Source organism: Apteryx mantelli, chromosome 2 (genome assembly GCF_036417845.1).
Source record: "Apteryx mantelli isolate bAptMan1 chromosome 2, bAptMan1.hap1, whole genome shotgun sequence".
In the NCBI taxonomy this organism is placed as follows: domain Eukaryota; kingdom Metazoa; phylum Chordata; class Aves; order Apterygiformes; family Apterygidae; genus Apteryx; species Apteryx mantelli.
In genome coordinates this window covers 94,769,080-94,795,293 of record NC_089979.1, presented here as the reverse complement: position 1 = coordinate 94,795,293, position 26,214 = coordinate 94,769,080, and the positions used below count along the sequence as shown (strand labels likewise).

The following is a 26,214-nucleotide window of genomic DNA, read 5'->3' as shown; positions in this document are numbered from 1 at the left end:
CTTCCACAAATACAAAAAACAGTTTGTTCACTATTACTGGGATGATTTCATGTGAAATCAGCTGTGTGAACTGCCAGCCCAAAGTCTACAAGGGATTGGCTACAGTGCAATAAATATTGCTCCAGTTTGAGAAAGTTTGTTTATACCACAGGCTTCACTAAAGTAAAGCCTTCTTCCCACCTTCAAAGACTTGGTCAGGTGAGGCTCACCCAGAAGTTTATTTTTGGCAACAGTCTCCCAGGCTGAAAGATTTCATCTAACTTCTTGGGTTTTCTACTCCAGTGGGAAGCTGAAGTGGTGTGAACATGCTAAAGAATTGCTGCATGTTCTGTGGGACCTTACATTAAAACATATGTTCTTTATATTGTAATATTTTTGTGTTCTGAGTCCTTCCTGCCTATAATATGAATCTATGACTCATAGTTCATGCTTCAAAACACTGTGTCACATGCTAGACTTCCCTTCTCTTGCCATTATAAGCACAATTAAAAGAAGGAGAAAGACTTGGACAGCATAATTCAACTGAAAACTGAAAGTTAGGAGTTCATTCAATTTCCCAAAAAGGACAACTTAGTTTTAAAACTCACTCTGGTTCAGTTGATGAATTTGGGACAGCAAATAGAAATAAACTAAAAAGACCCCAGCAGATAAAAATTAAAAATCAGCAAATAAATAGCAAACAATAAGCTAGAACTGATGAAGTGTAAAATGTTGGTTAAGAAGGAAAAAGACCCAAAGAAAAATTCACAAGTGGCAGCGCTAAAGAGGAAAGATAGTACACTTTTTAGAGGAATATTATGAACAAATGAAATCCTAAAAAGTATGTACAGTGCTTATTTGATGGAGATGGCTGTATGTTAGGGATGTAGGAAAGGTAAGGATATTCAATAGATTTATTTCTAGTCTCTGTTTGAAAAGAAGGAGGATCATGCACTTACATCAAATAAGAATAAACCAAGCGCTCTTCAAGCCCTTAATAATGGAGGAACTTTCTACAAAATTAGGACAATGGCTTACCACATCAATATAGTATGAAGCACTGCCTCAGCAACTGAACACCAACATCCTAGATATGTATACGGACAAGAGTTGCTTCTCCTACTACCACCAATGCCAACAGTGGAATGCAGATAAAGTAAATTGAGAACGAACATACTGGAACAAAGGCTAAGTCACAAGGCCTTGCTAGCTCGTGGCCAATAGTCCTAAAAATATGGCTGTAATATTATTTTAAAAGGTGAATGAAGCTGGGGACAAGCACATATTCATGGTCTCACCTGGACCATGCCTTCTTCTGACTGTCTGTGTGCTCTGCTGTCTGCCTTTGGGAAAGAACCGTCCCTTACTGCAGGAGGCCGGCAGCTCCTTGCAGGACCAGCCAAGCAGCCTCCCATGTGAGAGACGGGAAAAGGCTGGGGGCGGGGGGTGACACAGCTGCTCAGAACAATTCCACTCTTTCCTTTCTCTTTTGTTTCTCTTTCTGTCTTTATAACACTTGAGAATCCTCCTGTGCTCTTCCCCAGTTTGAGAGAGGAAGAAAAAGTCCCCAAAGCAGCAACCTTCCACTCCTCCAGCAGCAGGATAGGGGACTTGCAAACTTGAGGAGCTTCAGGAGGAGGAGAACAGGGACTGAAAGGCACAGAGCTGTGGCGCAAGGACAGGGCAGATGTGGGCCGTGATCATTCAATTTCTTACATCAGATGTTATAATCAGTGTGACATTAAGTTGTACTGAAGTGACTGAAGGACAGTTGCTATATGACAATATTCAGAGAGGGCCGCAGAATGGCGAGACTGACATTCATCTCAAGCAAAATATCAGAAAAGCTGAATGAGAGATGAATTGTATCACTTAGCAGAAGTCTAAGGAATATAAGGCCCTTCGAAATGAAATCTACTCACTGAGAAGTTGTCATATCTGTCTAATAAAGGAATTTACCTGTATTAATAAACCATTCAACTTAGCAGCAGAACATTCTGATTTAAAAAAAAGCACAATGAAGTATTATAGAGCACAGTTTAAGCAGATAAAGAATTTGTCAAGTAACAGATCCAAAAAAAGGTAAGCATTGAAAAATCATTGCTAATAGAAAGGTTTTTATAAAGATCTTACAAGTACCAAATTCCAATAGAAAACCGTTGGTGATAAAATTTTTCACAGTATACAAAATTTAGAAGAATGGTAATTAATGCTTAAGACTACATAGTGAAACAGAGCAGTCTGGAGTGCCTGGTAGGCTGTTTCTGCTTACCCACAATGAATTTTAATACAGCCAACTGCAAACACTTTTATCTCAGAAGAGGGCATGCAAGTTGCTGCTGCAGAATGGGGACTGCATCCTGAAAAAAACAGTGACTCTTAAAAGGATGGTAGGGATCAAAGTAAACAATGAGTACAATCCATACCTTGAGCTCCCAGGGACAAGCTGCTGCAAAAGGAGCAGTTGCTGACGTAAGCAAAGTGATTTTACCTCTGTTTACAGAGATGATGAAACTGATGCTGGAACTGTCTGTACAGTTCCAATGTCAGTATCTTTTAAATAATGTTAAAAATTGGAAAGGGTGAGGAAAGAAGCTATAAAAAAATATTTGCAGGCTGAAGAAACTGCCTTGCATAGAAAGAGGTCAGCCTGTTTAAATATTAAAAAGAATCAGGTGACTTGACTAACATTTAAGTATTTTCAAGGGGAAGGCATAGGTGCTGAATTATTTTAATCTGAAACATAACAAGCACTTATAACTAGAAGCTGAAGCCAGATACACCCAAACAAGGAATAAGGCATTAATTTGTAAGACTTGAATATCTAAGCATTGGGACAAGCAACAAATGATTTAATAGAGACTCCACCTCCTGATGTCCTGAAATCAGTTAGATGTCTTTCTGTAATAGTCACTTTAATAGAAATTATGGTTAAAGGAAACACAAGTAGTTGGACTTAATGTAAGCATACTCAGAAAAACTTGGTAGCTTTGGTAGCTAGAGAAAGTCAAGTTACATTATCCAGTGATTGCTCCTTTCATTAAACTTTATGAATTATTTCCTGTCTGAATGTGATCACATACCATTTATTCAATGTATGAACTACTTAAAAGGTTTATGTAGACAACAGCTTTGAAGCACAGGTTTAGAAGAGACAGTTTGGGACTGTTTGTGCATTTTGGGACATTGCGAATTTTCTTTTAAATCAAGATTTTTTTTCTTGAGAAAACAATTAGACCTGCACAGTGAATAATTTGTTAAGGATGGCTGATGGTCCATGTTATACATGGGATAAATCAATTGATCACAGTGGCTCTTTCTACCCTTGAGATGTAGTAAAGTCACTTTGCTTTTCTGCCTCAATCTCCCCAAAAATGAAAAAGGAAGAAGGACAATTTACTAGCCTGAAGAGTTGTTAGAAATGTTAATTGCATGATAAAAAGCTATACAGTGCTTGAGTTAAGAAGGCGTTCTGCAAGTACTGGGGAACATATATGTGATGCTTACAGCACAGGTAAGGTCATATGACAGCATATATAAAGTCTCTTTTTAACTTCCTTTAAAGAAAATCTGTACAAGTTTGGCTACATTTTAAACTTCTGGGGGAAAAAAAAATATTTTGTGTGTGCTCAGGAGACATGTAGTCTGACAGTTAACTTTTCTATAGATTCTGTCTGAGCTGAGCACAAGTGTTCCCTTCATTCCTCCTACATGGATATGCAGTGTGCGTATGTATCCTGATGTACTTTACATGGTTCCTCTCGGAGCAGAAGCAGAGCAACACTTGCCCTCTTGGTGTTCCCCCCTTTCCTGGGGTGCTCTCAGTGCTCCAGCTGCTGCAGCCCACAAACAACTGACTGCAAGTAACTGATCTGAAATGCACAAGAATGGCAGGTTGGCCATGAGAAGAACTGCAAGACAGACTGAGATGATGCATGAAGGGGATGGGAGCAGACTGAAGTGAGGGCAGGCCAAAGAAGCCAAAAGCAGATGGACACTTGTAGGAGTGAGAGGCAGAAAGATCTGTGACCAGTGAGAACATATTGCCCTCAGAGTCTGGAAGGGACCCAGGCTTACAGAGTTGCAATATCCTTCTGCCACCAGAGAGTAACTCTAAGACCTGCAGACACATGATGTACTTCATAACACTCCAGAAAGTGACCATTGGGGAGCACTGCTTTTAATTTAAGACTTTAAAGTAACCATTCAAAAATTAGGATTTTTTTGCCAGAAATAAGATTGCCTGCATCTCCTTAATGCAGTCTCCTGCACTGGTCTCCTGCAGACTCCTTTGCAGTCTCTGCCCCCATCACAGGAGGAAGTCTGAGCGAGCAGAGCAGAACCCCTGGCCTCATTCAGTAAAGAGGACAGGCAGAGCTTAGAGAAGGAATCAAGGTTATGCAGAGGCCGTAGAATCTGTGTGATGCTGGCCAAGTAAGTGACTAAAGCCAATTATGTCAAAGACATCAACCCTCATTTTCTGGGCACCTTGATCTGATTTCTAAAAGTGATGAACACTCACTACTGCAGCTGAATGCACCGAGAATAGTGTTCTGAACAAACATATACACAGAAGACTGTTTACTGAAAAAACAGGTCCTGAATGTCTGGAATTGCATAAATCAGTATACATCTTTCAGATTTAGCTCTGTGGGTCAGCTCTTCATCTGTAAAATATGAATACTAATAGTACCATATGTCTTAGCAGTGTTATAAAGATTAATTCAGTAGTGGGTTTGATGTTCTCAGATATATAGTTAAAATTATCACAGAAAAGCCTGTGACAAAATAAATAGCACTGTGTTCAGAACAGGATTTGAACAGTGCATAGTATGGAAATGGGATCACATAGTGAATGAGGATGATAGAAACAAAATACTGAATTTCTACCTCACTGAGTAGTGTTCATCATGTAGATAGGTGCTCTGTAGAAAAAATAGCTTGAGATTATGAGATAGTATGAGACCAAGTTTACTCTGTGTCCACATAAGTAAGGAATTCACATTTCATCTTTAGTTCTGTTATCTAATATGCAAGTGCTTGACTTTGAAGTGTAACACTTCTTTCCAAAAGGTGAGCAGTTATAAGTATATTCTGAAGTCACTCCTTTGACTCTTAAGGTATCTTTAGCAGAATAGTAATTTCAACCCTTATTCCTCCCTCACGAACAAGTCAATTTAAGGACTAAATGATCTCATTGACCCTCCTTTCTTTATTTGTTTCTTAGGAAAGTCTGAAAGAAAGTCCAAGGAGCCTTTTTTGACCTATGAGGATGTAAATAATTAACTTTTAAAAAAAGCTTTGGAGCAAAATATCTTTTTAGGTGATGTTTCAAAAATTAAGCTGTTTTTAGAACAAACTTCTAAAATGTGCACTGTGTTACTTCAGGAAGGATATGGACCATATCACATTTAAAAACACAGAAAGATTCAGATTGGACATATGCCTGGTATGATCTGTTAGTTAGTGGAGTGACATCTTTTTATGCCAGGCTTGATTTTAGTCCTCCATATGTCCTTGCCACGGAGTGTCAGAGGAGAATAATGGGTTGCCACGGCCACTGAACGATCACTCCGTCTCTTAGGAGATCTCTGTCCCTCAGTCATATTTGGTGGTACCTGACTAACAGGTCAAAAAAAAGTGACTTTGGGGAGAATGGAAAGCAGACAGACAATGTGAAAGTGTAAGCATCATTTCAACAGGAAGTTAGACTAAAACCAGTAAGACAGGTCTATGAAATATTTCTGATATGAATGTGTAGTGTGGCAGGGCCTTACTTCAGATGTCTTTAAACTATAGCTAGGTCAAGTTCTGGGAGTAGATTTACACTGGCAACACAGAGCTTAGTACAAGCTAACAACTCAAGCATATATATCAGGTGTGTGTGTATACATATATATATGTATGTATATGTATGTATGTATATTCAGATAGGTTCTGGCCCAGGTTTAGCTCTGTGCTGTCATGATTAGACTGCTAGAGTTACTTAGTTCATTCAGTTGGTCTGATTCATTAGTTTTTCTACACTGTTCTGGAGTTGTAACTGCAGGATAAATGAAGGCTCTTAGATAAAAGGGAGAAGTACAGTGTCACTTTGAATGTATTGTATCACTTTTTCACAACATACACTTGTGACTCTACACTGGCTGTTTTTTATGCTTTTCTATCCTCATGCCCAACTCCCATATTTCACCATAAGGTGGTACATGGTGCAACACTCACATGTCACTCTCTGTGTGATGGGGTGAACTAGACATGTCACTTTGAGCTGCAGAACTGGTTACAGGTTGCAAACGCAAGTCTAGGGAAGTAAGCATGTGCAACCATGGACTGCTGAACTATGCTGGTCCTCCAAACTCTCTCAAGTTCATTCCTGGCTGTTACCTTCCTAAGCACCTATGTTTTAATACCCTGCTTGTCATTTCACCAGACTTAGTTAATCTGGGTTTTGGGTTTTTTTGAAATAGTAGAAGAATGATCTTTGATAAGCCTCTTTATCACTGCGTAGCCACCAGGCCAAACTAGAAGTGTGGTGCAATTTTAGAGCAAATGCTAACAATATGATGAGAAACCTTGAGCTGTACAAAGGTGTAACTAAGAGGTTACAGATAGACTAGAGGATTGAGCAGGCTAGGCAGCAAGAGAGACACACTAGGAACATTTTTTGAAGAGTTTTCTACTGCAAAGCCAAAACAGCACTAATTAAGTGGAATTTTTATCAGGAAATGATTGCTTGTCAAAATCAGAGAGATATTCCAAAGTAGCCAATAACCTGGTGATCTCCTTCTGGGGGTGGACCAAGGTTCAAATCCAAATCCTTCAGAGAAATCTGCCCATACACTATGGCTATTCTCTTGTGTCTCTGACTCCTAGTCTCTTTCTTTTCTCACAAAAGGCTTCTTGAAAGGTTTTAGTTTCACTCTAGTGCAGAACTGGAGTCAAAATATAAGACAGCTTAGAAGCTGGATGCAAAAATGGATGCAAATATCACTGTAGACAGAGAGACAGTGTAGAAAGGGAAAGAAGTGACCATCTCTGACTCAGAAAAGAGCATAGCCTGAATTTGCAGGAGATTCCTTGACACAAGCAGAACACAGCACAGTGGAAGTTCCCCAAGAAAAAAGCAAAGAGGACTGGATCTAAGGCCAATAAAATGGAGTTTGCCATCTTTATTATTATAACAATTATTATGAAATGTGTGTGTGTATGTGTGTGTGTGTGTGCGTGCATGCGTGCGTGTGTGTGTGTGTGTGTGTGTAGGAGGAGGAGAGCAAGGAAAAAGATGACTTATAAACCTAGATGTAATGACAACTTGTTGGGAAGATGCAGTCCTATTCCTCTCCTGGCTCTCCTATTCTCTGTTCCTCCTTCTTCAGTTATGCAGTCCAACAAAAGGTGAAGCAGAGGAGAAACTGTCAAGCACCATGTAACAGTGGCTAAAACAGAGCTCAGAAATGTGAAGATCCATGAAAAAACAAAAACTTTCAGGAAAAACAAAAGGTGTTTTCCCCCCAAAAAAATGGGAATGCAAAATGGAAAAATAGGAATGCAAATAAAAATTGAAATGAAACATGACATATTCTGTCTTAGAATTAAGTGAATTATGTTTAGGTTGATGCTTAAACTGATATTGTTATTATTGCTGCACTTTAGTCCTCTAAAATGTTTTTGTTAATGGTATAAAAAATACTGCAGCATTTGAAAGAAGCAGGTCAAAGTTTAGAAATACACACTGAGAGTCTGGCTGGCATATGAGTTGTCAATTTTGCTCCATTCTTCCAAGTCTTCAGTTTAATGAAGTACATGAAAATCAGAATGAAGACTTAGAAGTTCCTGTTCTTTCAGGAACCGATTGTGAATAGAAAAGTCAGAAAGAAAACCTAATGTAGGCTACTATTTCCGAGATTATAAAAGTAGCTAAACAAGTTAAACTTGTTGAAAGTCTGGCTAGTTTTGTTTGCTATGATGACATGCTATATCTGATGATAATGCACTCCTAAAGAGTCTGACATTTACTGTAAGGTTTGGATACATACGCAAAACTGCAGACCCTTAACTATGTATGTATAGGATTTTCTCTCTAGGAACATGAGTTTCTCCTGTGTCAGCATTATAACACACTTATTCTCATGCTCTTTCTGAAATCTATGGACACACCGACTCTTTTTTTTTGTTAGTCAACAATTTTGGCACTTTCTATTGTAAATACTTCTCCTGTTTTAGAGATACGTCTTCAAGGGGAATTATATATTTTGAAGTTGTTTGCAGCACAACTCCATCTTCTAATACTATTCATATGTGTTGCCACTCTAATCGATATATAGAAATATATTCTCATTAATAAACCCAGCAGTAGCATTTTCTATGTGCTAAAACTTTCATAATATATTGTTAGATTTTTTATAACAAAAAAAATTAAATTTTGATAAACAAGTAATGACTGCAAGTATTTCAGTTTCTATTATTAGGATGTGAAGTGAGGGAAAAAATTGACCTTTTGTCTTCAAAACCCCCAGAAATTTTTCTATCTCTAACATAAAAGGCCAGAGATTTGTGAATATATTCTACCACAATATAATTTGCAATAAAGTATTTCCTACAGTCCTAAACCACCTAACACTAATAAAGCAGCTAGTTTAAAGTTTACTGATTCTCATCCACTTCTGAAGAGTAAAAAAACAGGAATATTTCACTGAGTGAAAATTCTAGGGAATCTCCCAGATCTGGTAGGGCTTTTTTATCAGCTTTTATACCATGCATTCCCTCCCCAATCACTGAACACCGATCTACCCCAAGAGAGGAAGATTTTGTTAATCACTACATTATTGCAAATAGGGCTGAAAGAACCTCTAGAGATCATGTAGAATATCCTTCCCTGTTTTATACAGAATCAGCTGTACCAAAACCATCCAGAAGTTTCAGATCTGAGAAAGGGCTTGTAAGCATGAAAGCCTTGTCTGTTTTTTCTAGCTAAATCAATTGATATAATAACAAGATACTACATCTTTCTACAGTCTTCTCCATTCTTACATGCTTAGCCCATCACAGCCATAACAACCCAGCTGCTAAACCACTCCTGAGAGTTTTTTATAGTTTAGAAGCATAGCTTCCATGAGTACCCCAGAGATTTTATTCCAGCATTTAACTACTACTAAAGTCATAAAGTTTTCCATAACCATCTTAATCTAAATTTTCCTTACTGCAATTTAAGGCCATGATTTCTTGCCATATCTGACATGAACAAAAATAACAACTTACTCATTTCCACTTTGCAACTAACCCTATGTTTCTGAAGATAGTTAACTTTTTCTCTTTATACTCCCCATCTCCAGACTACACAATTCTTTTAGTCTTTTCTTCTATGTTTTCTAGATATCTAATCATTCCAGTTGCTCTTCTCTAGACTCTCTTAATTTGGTCTGTATCTTTCTTCAACTACCATGCCCCAAAGAAACACAGTACTTCAGCTAACGTCCTACCCGGGCTAAGTAGGGTGAAAAGATTATTCATATATCTTACAGGGAACACTCCTATTTATACACCCCACTGTTATGCTTATCGTTTTCACAACAGCATGATACTATTGACTCATGTTTATTTCATGATCCACCAAATTTCCACATCCTTTTCTCCCTCATAGATATGTTGCCCAGCCAGCCATTCCCCATGCTGTATTTGAGTAAATGATTATTCCTGATTAAAGATAAACCTTTGCACAAAACTTTATAGACCTGAGAACTGGCTGAATGGCAGAGCTCAGAGAGTTGTGATCAGTGGCACAGAGTCTAGTTGGAGGCCTGTAGCTAGCGGTGTCCCCCAGGGGTCAGTACTGGGTCCAGTCTTGTTCAACTTCTTCATCAATGACCTGGATGAAGGAACAGAGTGCACCCTCAGCAAGTTTGCTGATGATACAAACCTGGGAGGAGTGGCTGATACCCCAGAGGGCTGTGCTGCCATTCAAAGAGACTTGGACAGGCTGGAGAGGTGGGCAGAGAGGAACCTCATGAAGTTCAACAAAGGGAAGTGCAGGGTCCTGCACCTGGGGAGGAATAACCCCATGCACCAGTACAGGTTGGGGGTTGACCTGCTGGAAAGCAGCTCTGCGGAGAAGGACCTGGGAGTGCTGGTGGACACGAAGTTAAGCATGAGGCAGCAATGTGCCCTTGTGGCCAAGAAGGCCAATGGTATCCTGGGGTGCATCAGGAAGAGTGTTGCCAGCAGGTCAAGGGAGGTGATTCTCCCCCTCTACTCAGCCCTGGTGAGGCCACATCTGGAGTACTGCATCCAGTTCTGGGCTCCCCAGTACAAGAGGGATGTGGCACTACTGGAGAGAGTCCAGCGAAGGGCCACAAAGATGATTAGGGGACTGGAGCATCTCTCTTATGAGGAAAGGCTGAGAGAGCTTGGCCTGTTTAGCTTGGAGAAGAGAAGGCTGAGAGGAGATCTTATCAACGTGTACAAGTATCTGAAGGGAGGGTGTCGAGAGGATGGGACCAGACTCTTTTCAGTGGTGCCCAGCGACAGGACGCGAGGCAATGGGCACAAACTGAAACACAGACACTTCCATCTTAACATGAGGAAAAACTTTTTCACTGTGAGGGTGACAGAGCACTGGAACAGGTTGCCCAGAGAGGTGGTGGAGTCTCCTTCTCTGGAGATATTCAAAACCCGCCTGCATGCGATCCTGTGCAACGTGCTCTAGGTGACCCTGCTTGAGCAGGGGGGTTGGACTAGATGATCTCCAGAGGTCCCTTCCAACCTCAGTGATTCTGTGATTCTGTGATTCTGTATCCTGGTTGGTTTTCTTCAGATTGTTATTCTGTCAAAATCACTCTGAATTTGACTTGTCTTCCAAGGTGCCTGAAACCGATTTCAGCTTGGTGACATCTGCAAGATGAATGCTCACATGCTCTAGACCATCATTTGAGTCCATTAATGAAGTATGGAACAGCTCTGAACTTTGGAGAGACCCATATGGAATCCTGACCTGAATGGAATTCTGCTCACCACATCCCTCCAGTTTGACAGTAAATTACTAGTATTTATACTCTTTGAGCACAGAAAAATCCGAGCAAATTTTATTTGTGTAGGAATGACCTGAAAGCAAGGGGAAAAAAACAGTGTTTGGGAAAGGAGTCTGCATTTGAGGACAAAGAGATGGAGACTCAAGCTGACAGAAGCGCATAAGGAGTTCTCAGACATCAGAAAAACACATGTTGGAGAAGCAAATTTCTGCAAAAGACAATGAGGCCAAGAATAGCCTGCTTTTCCAAACAATGCTGCCATGGCTGTGAGGTGAGAGCATAATATTTGGAGTTTCAGCAAAGGAAAAAGTTTGAGAGACTACTCACGATCATGACTCTTAGGGATCAGTATACTACAAAAAGTAGCAAACAGCTTCTGGGAAATCTAGACAAAGAGACATAGACTGCCACATATTTAACTTTGCTCTGTCTCAGATCCAACGTTACAGAAAAAGAATAAATCCACTACCAGTGGATTTTTACAGTCCTAATGAGTGACAAAATTTGATTTTATGTAGCTCATGTTTTCAGCATGTAAAACCTACTGAAATCAGCATCAATTTAGCATCAATTCCACTACACGTTAAGAGCAAAGAATACATGTTTATTTCTTTAATGCTCGCATAAACACTGCTGCTGAATACAGAGCAATAGCTCCATTGCACAGGCACAGTAACTCCACAGGCACCACTGCAGTCACTGTACAGTTCAAATATATAATTGCAAATAACATGCTTTGCCACCTCAGCTGTAGTAGACTGCATCATACAAGTTACTTATTTGTTATCTGTAAATGCAACCTTGATTCAAAACCATAGGCAGTCTGGTCCAGCCCAAAGCAATCTCATCATCTGACAAGTACGTGGGTGCATACTGAGTGTTTCACTCATATACATATTAAAGATGTTCCATTGAAACACACTGCTAAGCACTGTCATCTTGCAGAATCTTACACCACCATTCTGCACTTGACCTGCTACTGCATACTACAGTAAAGTTTCATAAACCAGTGTAAAAGATGTACACTGGGTTTCTTGCTGTTGTAGCTGCACATCTATATATCAGAGGATGGCATTTGGGTGGAGAGACCCTAGGTTGTCTACACAGAAATGGAACGGTTATACCACACACTGGCACTAGGGACTGAGGTGGGGGGGCAGAGAAGGGCAGTTATATGCATTTGCATAACAAAGGATCATATCCTTTCTTACTGATACTGATCCATTCTTCCTTTACTTGTGTTGGCAGTACCTATATTTTTGTCCATCCCACCTGTGCAAGTCTAAAAGCCCATCCATTCCAGTTCTACAATTACTCAAATAATATTTCTTATGTTGGCAAGTTTACAGCACAACACAGCATCAACTGCTATAGAAACTTCAATGGTCACTACTATGAAGGTAAATTTAACTAAATCCAAAGTGATTGTCAACAGGTCTGTGGGAGTTCTGGGCCGACACAGCAATACAAACATGCTCCTAAAGCATTTCTGTCCTCAGGATGTTCAGCTGGCCACTCACTCAGTCAACCAGACTGCAGAACACCTTGAAATGTTCACACTTTATGCAGAAATTCTGGGTTGACCTTAGCTTTTGTTGTGTTTCTAGAACAATATGGAACAACTAATGTGTACTCATGCTTCTACCCAGAAGCAGGAGTCTGCATAAGGGTTATCTGCCATTAAGAAAAAAAAATCAGCTTGGTACACATAAGGCTGCATAGTTGCTCTTGTGTCCATCTTCTCTGCTTTGACCTCAAAATGTTTTTAGAAACCCTTGTATGCATTTCCTAATAGTGATTTGCATAGAGGCCCAGCAAAGAAACTGTTTCCCCAAAAAGGAGCAGTTCTTGCTTCGGCTAGCCAAGTACAACTGGATTCATACCTTTAGCAGATATCTTTGAAATGAAACCTTATTGTAGTATGCAGCAGCAGGTCAAGTGCAGAACGGTAGTGTAAGATTCTGCAAGATGGCAGTGCTTAGCAGTGTGTTTCAATGGAACACCTTTAATATGTATGCCTTTATAAAGTCATAACTGACCTTTTTGTACCACCATACCAGCTGGTAACTGACAGGAAATGAATTTCTAGGACCAAGACAATTTGCTTTTCACATCCTTCTGCAAAGTTGCCCCAATCTGGGTATCAGCTAGTGTCACAGTGCTAGTTCTCCCTTTATCACTTGTCATGGGCATGCAATGATGGCAAGGACCACCAGTGAGTTGTCACAAACATAGTAGTTACATAGTAACTGGTTAAGAATATTCATGTTTACACATCCAGTTACTTACCTCACAGTAATGTCTTAGCTATGTCTTTAATACAAAAGTAACCTGGAGTTCACTGCTGTTCAGGTAACCTTATTCAAGTGCAAGCAGCCACAGTTGAGCAAAATAGCGCTTGTGCTGTTTAGGGAGATTATGTTAGCAGTTGATGAATTGTGGTTATCTGAACTATAGTTTATTCCTCATGAGTAAGCTGACTCAAATTGAAAACATCACCACACTTCAGCAACAAGTTTTTGTGCATGGACATGAATCAAATTAGAAGCAACATCTGAGTTCGAACTCCAGTTATTCCATAGCTAAGACAAGCCCATGTTATCCAAATTCATCCCCTTCCAGGGATTCAACTTTATTGGTGATTCAACTTTATTGGTTATTCAAACATTACTGTAACAAACCTTGGCTGACACTTCCTACCCAAACTTGGCTATTCCCTAAATTTTCCTCCAAAATCTCCTTTGTCCTAGCTGTTTCTGGGCACAAAGAGACACTCCCACATCCTTTACATTCCATTTGGAGCTAACTGAATTCACATGTCAGCATGAGTCAGCAGTAATTACCAGGAATATTAGGGAAAGGTTTGGCACTCAATCTTGGTTATTCAACAGCAGAGCCCCCATGTTCAGTAGGGTTTCAAGTTAACTCTAACTCCTTAAAAAAAAGAGAAAAAAGTCCCAAATTCTTAATCTAGTTCACCTTTATATAGGCAGTTCCTGATACCAACACTGTCTTTACCATATTTTAAGATGCACCTACAGAAAGACAAATCTAAAGGAAATATCATATCTGAGCACTAAATCCTCCACAGTACTGTTTAAATCTGTTTATATACTGAAACTCATAAATCAATAGTAGAATGGTTGGCTGTTTTTTGTAAGCATCAACACTGCAAAAACAGCCTAGAAATTACTATTCCTAGGCAGAAATCTGAATCAATGCAAAGTTGAGCTAATAATGTACCTCCCTCTTCTATGGCTCATTTTGAGTATAAATACTGAAACTACAACAGCCCAGACTTTCCACATGCAAGTGTTTGTTCCTTTCCACTCTTGGCTGAAACAGTTCAGTACACCTTCAACAACTGGACTGTAGACCCTCATATTTCCAGTGTGTGCACAGGCTGAAGATTGTAGGTGTTTACATACTATCCCAGTGCTGACTCTAGAAACCCCATGCTCTCTTTGAGACCATCGAATGCCTGAGTACACTTTTAAGGCCAACTAATGAAAACACTACATTGCCACAGACATATAATCATGCAAAGATGCAGTAGATGCAATAGTGAAAAGGGAGGACTGTCTCAGCCTGTATTCAGTCAGGGGTGCCAGCAGGAGAAACAGTGTTAGTTACTATCAAAACTTTGATAATTCTGTTTTTTTGCATCTATGTTCTCAGGTACTTTATTTTTAAATAAAATAAATTCTTGCTCTTCATTGCTATTTAATAGACAGCTATTGCAACAGTCCCTTGCAAGTGAATTTGATCTTGTCAGTCATTAAGTCTCTTGCTTAAGTGCAAGAATTTAATCTTAGCCCTGGATAATAACACTCTCTACGGTTCATATAAGAGAACTGTTTTATTGCATCTAGTCCAAACATATATGCATCAACATTCTTCTCAACAGACTACTTCTGAGCCCAAATAGATCGTTCAGTTTTATTTAAATCCAGTCCTGGCTGTCTTTTTGAAACCTCCAACTACCAAACAACATCAAGTATATTGCCAGGTGGTTAGTTTTTTTTTTTTTTTTTTTTGGTCTTAATAGTCTGTCTCCTAGAAACTCATTTAATGACACACTGTTTGCACCAGTCTTCATGAAAAAAAAATTTTAAGTGATATAACTTGGTCTTACGCTGTTTGTGTTTTTCTTTAATACAGACAGAAAACTACAGATTCACCGAAAGACGTACAGAATTCCTGCTTACAAAACAAAGTAACACAAAGTCAGAAAATGCATTGGAGACCATATACATGCCTCACCCTTCCCTCACTGATTTTTCCCCATTCATGTCGAACTGAAACACAGAAAGAATTTTTAGCTCCCAAGTTATAAACAGCTGAAAATACATATTCACAGGGGAAGTACAGACTGACCCATAGCTATGCCCACCCTATTACATACAATGTGAGTTCATTCAGAGCTTGAAAAAGATTACGTGAAACTTTATTTCACTTGCTTTTTCTCTGAAGTTCTCCCAAGTCATCAGCGCAAGGGATGGGTGACACCAAACGTAGCAAAGGTGCCATTGCAAAGCCCTGTGCTACCCTGCTCTTAGCTTCTGAGACACTACATGCATCACCCACCTCGGGGGGCAGACGGGAATTCAGGGCTTCTTGAGGCATTCACACAGGAGCTGTCGAGAATTACAGGCACTTGGCTCTAATAAATGAGGTACGTCCTGCACAGCTCGCACCCACAGCTGCGGTGACACCACCTCCGGGATGGCCAGAGAGAGCACTGACATCCCGGGGGGAATAACTGGCCGGAGACGGAGGCGACACGGCGGCACCTCCGCAAATCCCAGGCAGAAGCCTCGCCTGTCCAACACGAGCTCGCCAGATGCAACAACTTACCCCACGGTCCCTGCCACAACCCGGCGCGCAAAGTTTCGCTCCGCGAGGAAGAGCCACGGCCGCGGCGCAGACCGGGTGACCAAGGAACGGCAGCGGTGCCGGGGCGAGGTGCCGCGGCGCTTCAGGAGCGTGCGGCGGGGATGGAGGGCGGTGGGGGTGGGGAGGATGCTTGGCCTCCGCTTCCCCTGTGATTCAGGTGGCGGACTGAAGGGTGAGTGACAAGGAGAGCCTCCCGGCTCCGCGCTCGCACGCGATCTCCAGCCCGCCGCGCCGCTGCCCGCCGGCGGCAGAGGGCACTGCGGCGTCGCGCTGCCGCGGGCCGCGGAAGGCGGGCTGCCGGCCGCCGCGGCGGGGCCCGGGGGCGGGCAGCTGCGGGCCGGGCCGCCGCCCCCAGCCGCCGGGCCCGCGCCAGGCCCCGGCCGCCCTGCGGTGAGGCAGCAGGGGGCGGGGGGCCTGTGAGGGGCACAGCCGGCGTGCGCCCGGGCCGCCTGCCTCTGCCGTGCCTTGCCCTCCCTACCCGCGGTGTGGCCGCTTACCTGCGGCGTTAGGCACCCGCCGCCATGGCACGTGTCCCGCCGGCATGCCCTCTGCTCTGCCTCGGGAGCCCGAAATGGCACTCCCCCGTGCTGGGGGATCACAGCCCACCCTCGATGGGGTACACCTGCCTGTGAGCTGTCGAGCCAGTTGCTCTGCTGCCCTCTTCCCCAAAAAGTTAAAAATAATCGTGCATCTCCTTCATCACCTCCAGGATACCCGGCATAGCTGTATCCGTGGTTCTTCCCAAGGGGGCTTTGCATCCGATATGGTGTCTCAGGCCTTTCTTCTCCCCCAGGGCAGCTCACCTTCAGCTGTCCCTGCCTCTGGTTTCTGCCCGGTTTGGTTTTCTTGATATTTGTCCTCTTGCATGGTAGAAAGACATCTCCCTTTGTATCATCAATACATTTAATTCAAGACTGTATTTACCAGCTTCCCCAGGAAGCTGAGTAAAAACTGACCTAAGATAATAACTGAGGTCATAACTGGAGTAATAACTGACCTTCTTTTCCCAGAACCTTTTGCTGATGGTTTTCTGGTTTGTACAGGAAGTGCCACAGTCAAGGAGCAAGGCCTGTTGTGTCTGGTATTAGATGTCTGGAATTAGACAAATACATAAAGAAGCTATTGCACTGAAGGCTTGCCATTTAAGGATAGGGCAAGGAAAAACAGCAGGCTGATATGGAAAGTCCAAGGTAACAATATGCAAAAGATAAGAAAAGCAGCCCTCTCTCCGGAGGGATGCCAGTCCATGGTTATGAGATCCAAATGTTGAACCCCCAGTAGACTTCCGAGATTCCCTGTGGTGGGGAGTGACTGTCCACTGCTCCTCCTTCCTGGGCTGGTGAGTTGCCTTCTCAGACACACATGCTGTGGTGGATACCAAGTAGACTACTTGGCCCCAGACACAGCGCTACAGTTTCTGAAGTCCTGGTTTGCTTAGATCTACATCTGCAACCAATCTTTCTAGGAAACTTCAATTATCAAGTTAAAGCTGGCAAGGAATAATATATAGGAAAGCAAAGAACTCCACTTTTCCAAATAAATGGTTCATTCATAAGAAGCTTTAATTTCAGGTCACTTGTGCTACAGAGCTAATGAAAATGCAATGCCCAGGCATGAGTTTACTGGGGAAGCAGGGGAGAATTACAGGAATATTAGAGAGAGCTTGAGCCTTACTTTCTCACCTCTTATCCTGGTCAGTGCTGAGGAGGGTGGCACCAGCTCCGTAGTATGTTGTGTGTGGCTTCACAGCTTCCCTAGTAGTTCAGAGCTGTATCTCTCTGTAATCCCCCCACAGCCTGACCTCAGGAACACAGTTAAGTCCTTGGACTGGCCTCCATCTTGCTTTTGGCAGGGAGACCTCATTTTGATAAAGGTACCTGCATAAAATGTTTTCATCTGCCTTTTGCCCATGTTCTTCAAGCTGAGGGGAAGCCCAGACTCCAATCCTTCTGTCTAGTGTATGGAGATTGAACAGCTCAGCTTGCAAGAAACATATTGTTCCAGCAAAATAGAACCAGTCAGTGTTTTTGATTGCTCTGCTCCATCTTCCCAGACAGAGCCTTGGCTGTAAAAATAGATGCAATAATCCACATGAACAGTTGCAATTGTAAATGGCATTCAGAAAGAAAAAACAGAATTCATGGTTTGACACAGACATATCCCCAGTCCATCAAGACGTGACACATGAGCAACATGTCTGTGCCAAACTATGAATTCTGTTATTTACTTTTCTTATGAATGCTATTTATGATTGCAACCTTCACAGTAAATTAGTGTATCTATTTTATATCGGACATTTTCTGAGAGGCTTTGGTATTGTCTGCTCTTACTATATTCACAGAATTGATGTAAGTTATACCAGTTCTAGGCCACAATAAACCTTTTGGGACTACAGCCTGTGCTTATGTTAGGAGGATTTGCCAGGATAACTCTACCAGCAAAATCCTATCCGGCAGAGAGGCCTGTGTTTGGAAAGAGAAATCAAAGGCCATCAACACTGAATAGCTCTCCACTAGATGGAACAATGGTGCTTCTGCTGCCAAGCCATTGACACTAAATGATTTCCTCGGAAGAGAAGTGAGTGTGGGGGTGGAGCCCAGAAAGTACTGGATGATGATGGAAAAGCCATGTGACAACTATTGTTCATGACTGTCATCATCACGAATGCAATGCCACGCAGAAGAGCCATAGAGGTAGGACACAACAGAGTAGAGGGACATCGGTATATGAAGACAGAGTGAAGCTTTTTGACAGGGCATAAAACAGCTCTGATTTAGATCTGGTGTCAGCAAGTTGTGTTCCAGTTACTCTACAAAATCTCTTAGCAAATTTATTTGACAGGGAATGGCACTGAGCTAGCATGTGTCCAGTTTGGAATTTGCACCCTTTTGCACATGTCTGTGTAGGTATGTCCAAAGATGAAGTTACAGATGTTTTCAGGGAGCTTATTCCATGCACAGATGAATGACCCAGTCCGCAGTGTTAGAATATTTCTACTGTGTTTGCTTCACTCCCTGATTTTTAAATTTGGGTAAAAGTAATTACATTTGCCAGGCAAGACTTGTTTTCATAATCACATGCTGCTGACCGTTTATACTTACACCAGCTACGTGCAAATCTTTTTTATGCTAGTTAGACTTACTGAACAACTGCCAGATAGTTCTGCTTTCCTTCTTGGATTTTAATTGCTTACTTGCCCTGTGTCTGTTTTTAAAATGTAACTGTAAATGGAACAGTAAGTTCCATCACTCACCATAGAGGCAGGGGGTCAGCAACCTCCTTACTCCTCCTCCACTCTCTCCTTCTGTAGAGGATGTTGAGTAATCTGGACCTGATCTGGCAAAGCATTTAACCACGGGCATAAGCATTTACATTTAGGCATGCATCTAGATGCTTTGCAGGACTAGAAGGAGAGCCCTATTTTGTAAGACTGAGACCCAACTTATCAGAACATACTGATTTTGTAATATTAGTGTGTTCGTGTATAAATTAATATGCACAAATATGCACATACACATAGAGACACAGAAACAGCTGTAGTTGCAATTTACATAGGGTAGGAGGCTGGAGAGCTGTACAGTCTCAATTGCATTGTGTGACCAGGAAAGCATATGCTGCATAGTGCTAATAGGTGGGTTACAGACCCTAAATCTACTTGGTAAATCTGTCCTGCGTACGTACATGCACAGAGTTGCAAAGAGAAAACTTTGAAATACCGGTGTGTTTTCTTCTTGTACTCTATCAACTTGGTGGTAAATGCCAGCATGTTCATTCAAAGTGCTCATTTGAATCCTGAACCATTTTACCTAGGCTCTCATCCATACCTTAGCTTTCAAAACCATATGCTATCAATTTCCTCCTGCTTCTCATATATCCCCACTTCGCTTCTGGAAAATAATTACAGACCTTAGTCTTAATCTGCCTTCTCATGGTCGTCATTATTTCTATGCCCCTACACACTCAAAACATTCATTTTTACCTCTAGTATTATCGCTTTTCACATGTAATTGGCTTCTCAACTCTGTCTGTTTGCTCATTTTTTAACATTAACTATTATTTTTAGGCTACCATCAAGGGAGGTGATCTTGTTAAGGAGAGTAGCTGGGAGTGGGAAGCCAATATAATTTTCTTCTTGGTGCTTTAAATGACATACACTATTGGAAAAAAAAGAGGCAGGCATTCTTAATACTCTCATAAACAGAAGCATTTCCTACTGAAGCCACACTGGTTCCTTCTTCTTCTTTCCGTACTGCTTTTATAACCCTTTAAAGTACAAAGTGATTGAAATACACTAGGTCTCCAGATTGCCAGATCTAGCAATTCCAAATTACCTTCTTTTCTTTGAATAGAGTTTTTTCAGAACTATCATATCCTATTAAAGAGTGTAAGCAGTTTTGATAACATTCTTGTTAAACTGCAAGCAGTCCTCACTTCATATTTAGTCTGTGATCTATTCAGCTGCCCATACTATATGCATAAGAAGTCAATTGCAGCTCAAAAGAGCATCCTGATGACCAGTTGGTATATATTTTTTTAATTTTCCAGATGTGCTTAATTGATATTAGATAGCTCTTTACCTCTGTATCCCCATTCTTCTTCTTGTTTCTATTAACCTTACCTGGCTATGTTATACAGCAATGAAAAATTCGTCATCTGAACTGCTTTTGCTTCCATTTTCCTCTTCCTCCTCCTCAGAGGGCTGCAGGTTGGTAAGACAGTGGGTTGGTAAGGCTATTGTGCTGATATTTTGTTAAAAGCTTCTGAATGCCACAGTAAGGATGCACCACTGCCTGTATGCATAGACTGCTGCTTGCTTGCTTGCTCGCTCAATGAGCAAGCTCCCCACTGTGGTAGCCATGGGGGAAAGAAGGCTGAAGCAGCCTTATGCTGCTTAGAGTTCTGGCAAGGAAAGATGCAAGAAGGAGCTCAAATAAGAACAATCTGGAAAGGACTGTGACCTAGGTATTGAAACTCAGTCGCTTTCATCTTCACTCTCCAACCAGACGGAAAGCTAGTGTAAGCCAGGGGTGGAATCTGGTATATATCCCAGAAACTTTAGATCAAGTGCCTGGGGAATGGAACCACCTTTACAAGCCATTAAAGAAACTTGAAGATAGATGGAGATGAAGAAATAAAAAGGTGTTTTAAAATAAATTCAGAGATCTCAAAAGAAGAATAGTGTTTATAACAAGATACTTTTTGCATACTTCTGTGATGCTTTTTGCATGCTTCTGTGTGTTTCAATTTTGTTTCTAACAACTCCCCAAAACTTTCTTACCTGGAAGTCAATATGAATTTGTAAATAAGGGCAAAATGGAAAGAGAAATGTTCAGCATACTCATATAGAGACTGGGGGAAAAAAAAGAAAGAATGTTAGAAATCTAAATCTTAACTGTTTTTTCACAGCATAAGTAAGCGAAAAGAAAATTATAATAAAATATTTGTAACAGCACATTAACAGATACCAAAATATGACTTGTTGTATTATTCATTTATTATTAGAAGTCATACGGACAGCAAAACAGAATTGATTTCCTTAAATATTCAAAAGAGGGTGCTAAAGCAACAAGGAAATGGCAGAGCTGAGCCTGTAAGGTCATTATTGTCTATAAAAATCATTAAATAACTTCATTATGTCAGTGATTTTTTAAGTCAGTACATTCCATATGGTCCATCTTTCCTCAGACAAGTCAGTTGCTAAAAACAAGCAGTAAGTCATCCCCATTCTTTTATTTTAATACTGTAAAGAATATTTGTTTTTATAATCAAATTGATTTAAGACTTATTGAGTGCAGCCACAAAACATTCTAAACAGATGGCTAAATTGAAGGACACTAGGATACTTTTTTACCCTGTAGTTATGGAAATTTGAGGCCCATGGAATCTAAAATGCTGTTTCTATGAATTACTCACCAGCCCAACTGATAATCTAGATCTTTAAGCCGAAAGGAAAATGCATATGTAGAACATACACTGTAATAAATATGTATTTATAATAATTGACTACAGTGAATAGAAAACATGCTTATGGCACAGATCTGTAACTTAAATTACTGAATTAAAAGCTGTGCAAACAGAAAAGTTATTACAATTCTTATGATTTATGTGCAGAGAAAATATCACTGTATTAATGTGTGGATTTCTGGTTAGAGCTGTTTCAGAGAAGGGGAAGCTTTACTGACGCATATATGAAGAATTTGATGGGTAGCACAACCCATGAGCTTTTATAACTGTTTGTGCATAGTGCTTTCTAGGGGAGGTATTAGAAATGTTTTACCCTGAGAAACACAGCAACGGAGAAGCACTGAACACTTCTTTGATTGACCTTGGTCTTAGAGTTATGATAGGATAGCAGCTATATTCTCTTCTAGAAAATTGCCTGCTTCCTTTCCCTGACTGGTGCATTGATTGGTAAAGCAGGCATTGCCCATTCATTGGACTGTTTTGTGGCTTTTCCAGTAGAGTATTAGGTCTGGCAAGGGGGCTAAACTCAAGTCAAAGGAGGAACAAAACCCAACCTTAGTGAAAAGATGCATCATAGTGATCTTTTTTGATTTCTGTATGAGATACAGTGTATTTCCTCTCTCAGGAAAAAGGATCATGGATCTAATATGAAACCATGCCAGTCCATCTTATCCCTGCACACAACTCACTTGGAAAGTGCAGGAATGAGGAGTGCACACGCCTCTGCTCACCCAGCTTCCTCGCTGCAGTCCCTGGTTAGAAACTACCCTGATAGGATAAACAAGGTTGTTTTCTAAAGGAACTTCTAGCATATGAAGCAGCATCCTTGTACCAAGGTATGGCATAGATGAGCAAGAAGGCAGCACTGGGCAGGGACATCTTTAGCTCAACTCCTAAGTCTCACTGTGGACAGCTCCTTGAGCTGCCCCTTCCCACAGGAACAGCAGCATCCTCCAGCAGCATGGAAGCTGAGGACAGGGCACAATGGCTTTCTACTGTGGAGGACAGGCTGGAAGAGATGCATACCAACCGTTTTCTCATGGTCTGGATGTCCTTATGAATTTTAAACTCTGCAGAATGGCACTTGTCAATCACGGATGCTTGTATGTGTGCACTTGGTGAGGAATGAGAGGATAGTTCTGGGCATATTTTGTATTTCCATTGAATTTAAAATGCTAAGTACTGTAAACTTTGAGTTGAGGTCCAGTTTGAGTGCCTGGATCTACCAGCTTCCTCATGGAGGGTTTGTGGGGGAGAGAAGCGTTGCATATGACTAAATGTACTGTTGATGAGGACTCTGCACAACTCAACAGCTTCTTGCCTGTCACATAAAAGAGTATGCAGTGTTAATCTTGATGAGTTCAAGGAATACTGTCTCTTGTATTCTCCCAGTAAATATAAGACTAGTTTGGCTGTAGGTGTTTCATGAACTTAACTTTGTACTTAAAGTGCAAAGTACAGATGTTATCTAGTGTGCAAATGTTATTTTCCTGTGCTAACAGGAAAAGGGGAAAGGGGGAATTTGAGATTATAGCTCAAACACAGCCACTGACTGCCTTCCTCAGGATTGTTGCAAGACGGCAGTAACCCAACCTTTAGATCTGAAGGCACTTTGCTCCCTCAGGCCATAAAAGAACTGAAGCAGGTGAGTCTTACCAGCAGAAAACCTGTTAGTGGGTTAATCACTTCTGTGCTGGTAGAAATAATGTTTGGAAGTTCTGTGGTTTCTATGCCCATAAAAGAAAAAAATAGGAAGCAGATAAAATTTTTGACAAAGCCTGGCCTGGCAGAGCTTAGCTGTTCACCTTTGTGAGCTGCCATTACACCTCTGTATCATCTGGCATTTTTAACAGCCACATTTCATTCAGCCATCTCAAGTCCTTCTGTCAGGTTTTGAGGCACATTTAATATTTTCAGCTCACTCCACTGTCATTTTGTCTTTTCATTCTTTATATTCTCCTTCATCCTTTCCTTGCCTTGAAGACATCTTTGGGAAATTGTGCTGTTTGTGACAGAGGTCTCCCTTTCTCACAGAGAAGCCAGAAGTTTGGTCTTCCTTTAACCCAGCAGGTCAGTAAATTTCAGGCACAGGTGTGGGTTACAAAGTTGTATTTGTCAGTACAAAGTTCAATTTGTCGGTTCAAAGTTCAAGACATAGCTAAAGTTTTGCTTCCCTGTCCTTTTTAGCATCTTCTTTCCTGTGATTTATAGAAGATTTGAAATAGAGCTTGATAGCTTTACTATCAAAAATGCTCTGCCAAGGTACGTACTGAAAACTCAATGTTTTTCTGAATTCATTTCCTTTGTGATCAAAATCCAGCATGTACTTTGTAATAGACAAATGCTCAGGTATACGATGATCAGCTGGCAAATGCTTCTGTGTTAAGATTCAGGATGTGGCAGGATGACCAATGAAAGCCAAGTATGCAGCACTGGAAGAGAAAAATTAGCCAGCTAAGAAAGCTATTGCACAGGAGCTACAGTACCACTGAGCATGTATTCATGAGAGATTGATTAGGAGGCTGTATTGTGTTGATTTTGGTTGATTTCAAGGACTGAAGAGGGAGTAGGGCAGGCTTTTACCTTAGATATTGAATACTTCTAGATTTTGTGGGTAACCACAAAACACATTTAACACATTTAAATAAGGAGTTACCTTAATTCTTTGTTAGACACATTAGACATTCAAGCCAAATTTTGGCATCTTTTACAAAGACAGGATATGTAGTATTAGCAGGTCTTGTGTTAAGTATCCTGAAAATGTTATATCAAAAGCAGTGAATCTGCAGATTTTTGATGTGACAGGTCAGCTGAACTGGGTGACACTACACCTTTATATTTGCTTCTCCAGCTCTGGCCAATCTGGCCTTGTAACTTGCTTTCGTAGATACTCAAGTTGAACTGAGGTGCGTTGCTTATCCTTTCCCTAAGATCATGAGAAGCAGAATTTTTATGGAAAAAAGGAGGAGACACAGCAAGAAGAAAATGAAATTGAGATCATATGTGTTACACATAGCAGGCTGGGCAAGGACTCACATTCAGTCATTTTCACCAGCTGCTAATCCTGATATTCTAGTAAAGGACAGAGTCCCTGGAGTGAAAGAAGGAGCATCTAGTCTTTCCCTTAGGGGATCCTTGCAACTTCTCTGCTTCTTTGTAACTTTAAAATCAGCATACTAACCTCAGGCACAGGGTGATTCTTACCATCTTCTCTGAAACATTGCTGACAGAGCAAGTGTTCTCAGGGGAAGAAGGCTGGCTGGTGATGGAATGAGAGGACGGGGTGCCATGTCCATTTCTGCAAAGTCTTGTCAGGCTTCAGATATTTGGTGCACTCTCTCGGGAGGAGTCATCAATCTTGTTTCCTTGGCACTTGTCATCTGTCATCAACATCTCTTCTGTTGGCCATGCCTAAATGTGTGGGTCTGAATGAGTGTACCATGCCAACAATTCTGTCCAATTCCAGAGCTGGGAGACATGATGGGAGCCTTGCCAAGAGTGCTGTTTGCCTCTAATGCTGCTGTTGGCCACTTTAAAATCCTTGATGTTTATGCTGTGCTGTATAGTGTCACATGTGCAGCCCTGTAAAACTATAACAGTGACAATACTGTCAGGGTATCATCTTGTGCCTTGATATAGGACTGTCTGTACCTACACTTGACCCCAGAGACAGATATTGTTTGGAGCATGATGACCAGGTATGGCACAGGGATAGCTGAAAAAATGTCAGATATATTTGGCAGGATGTGCTTGTTGAGTCCTAGAGCATGCAAGTGCAGCAAGTCAAAAACTTGGCTGTGTCAGAGTGTTAAGGTGGAAAGGTAATGTCTGCTCACTTTGACCCCAGAAACAGGGGGCTGTTGGAGATGTGAAGGTTAGGTGCAGCCTTGGCTGCAGTGACCATGAAACAGTGGAGTTCAGAATCCTGAGAGGAGGGAGCAGCGCAAAAAGCAGGATCACCCTGGACCCTGGACTTCCAGAGAGCAAACTCTGGCCTCTTCAGGGACCTGCTTGAAAGAATCCCATGGGCTCTAGAAGGAAGAGGGGTCCAGGAAAGCTGGTTGATATTCAAGGATCAGCCACTTCCAAGCTCAAGACAGTCCATCCCAATGCACAAGAAGTCAAGAAAAGCAGGCAAGAGACTTTCATGGTTGAACAAGGAGCTCCTGGCAAAACTCAAGCATAAGGAAGTATACAAAACGTAGAAGGAGGGACAGATAACCTGGGAGGAATATAGGGACGTTACCCGAGTATGCAGGGATGGGGCTAGGAAGGCCAAGGCCCATCTGGAGTTTAATCTGGCAAGGGATGTCAAGGACAACAAGAAGGGCTTCTATAAATACCTCAGTAA

At 41.3% G+C, this 26,214-nt stretch overlaps 1 protein-coding gene across 1 annotated transcript in view; it reads right to left on the bottom strand.

The window, feature by feature from the left end:
* Positions 1-15,913, bottom strand: part of AHRR (aryl hydrocarbon receptor repressor) — a 96,458-nt gene extending 80,545 nt beyond the window's left edge. Inside the window, exon 1 of the mRNA XM_013957737.2 lies at positions 15,861-15,913. The gene's annotated coding sequence lies outside the window, so the exon portion shown is untranslated. The remainder of the gene's footprint in view (positions 1-15,860) is intronic.
* Positions 15,914-26,214: the final 10,301 nt, after the last annotated feature.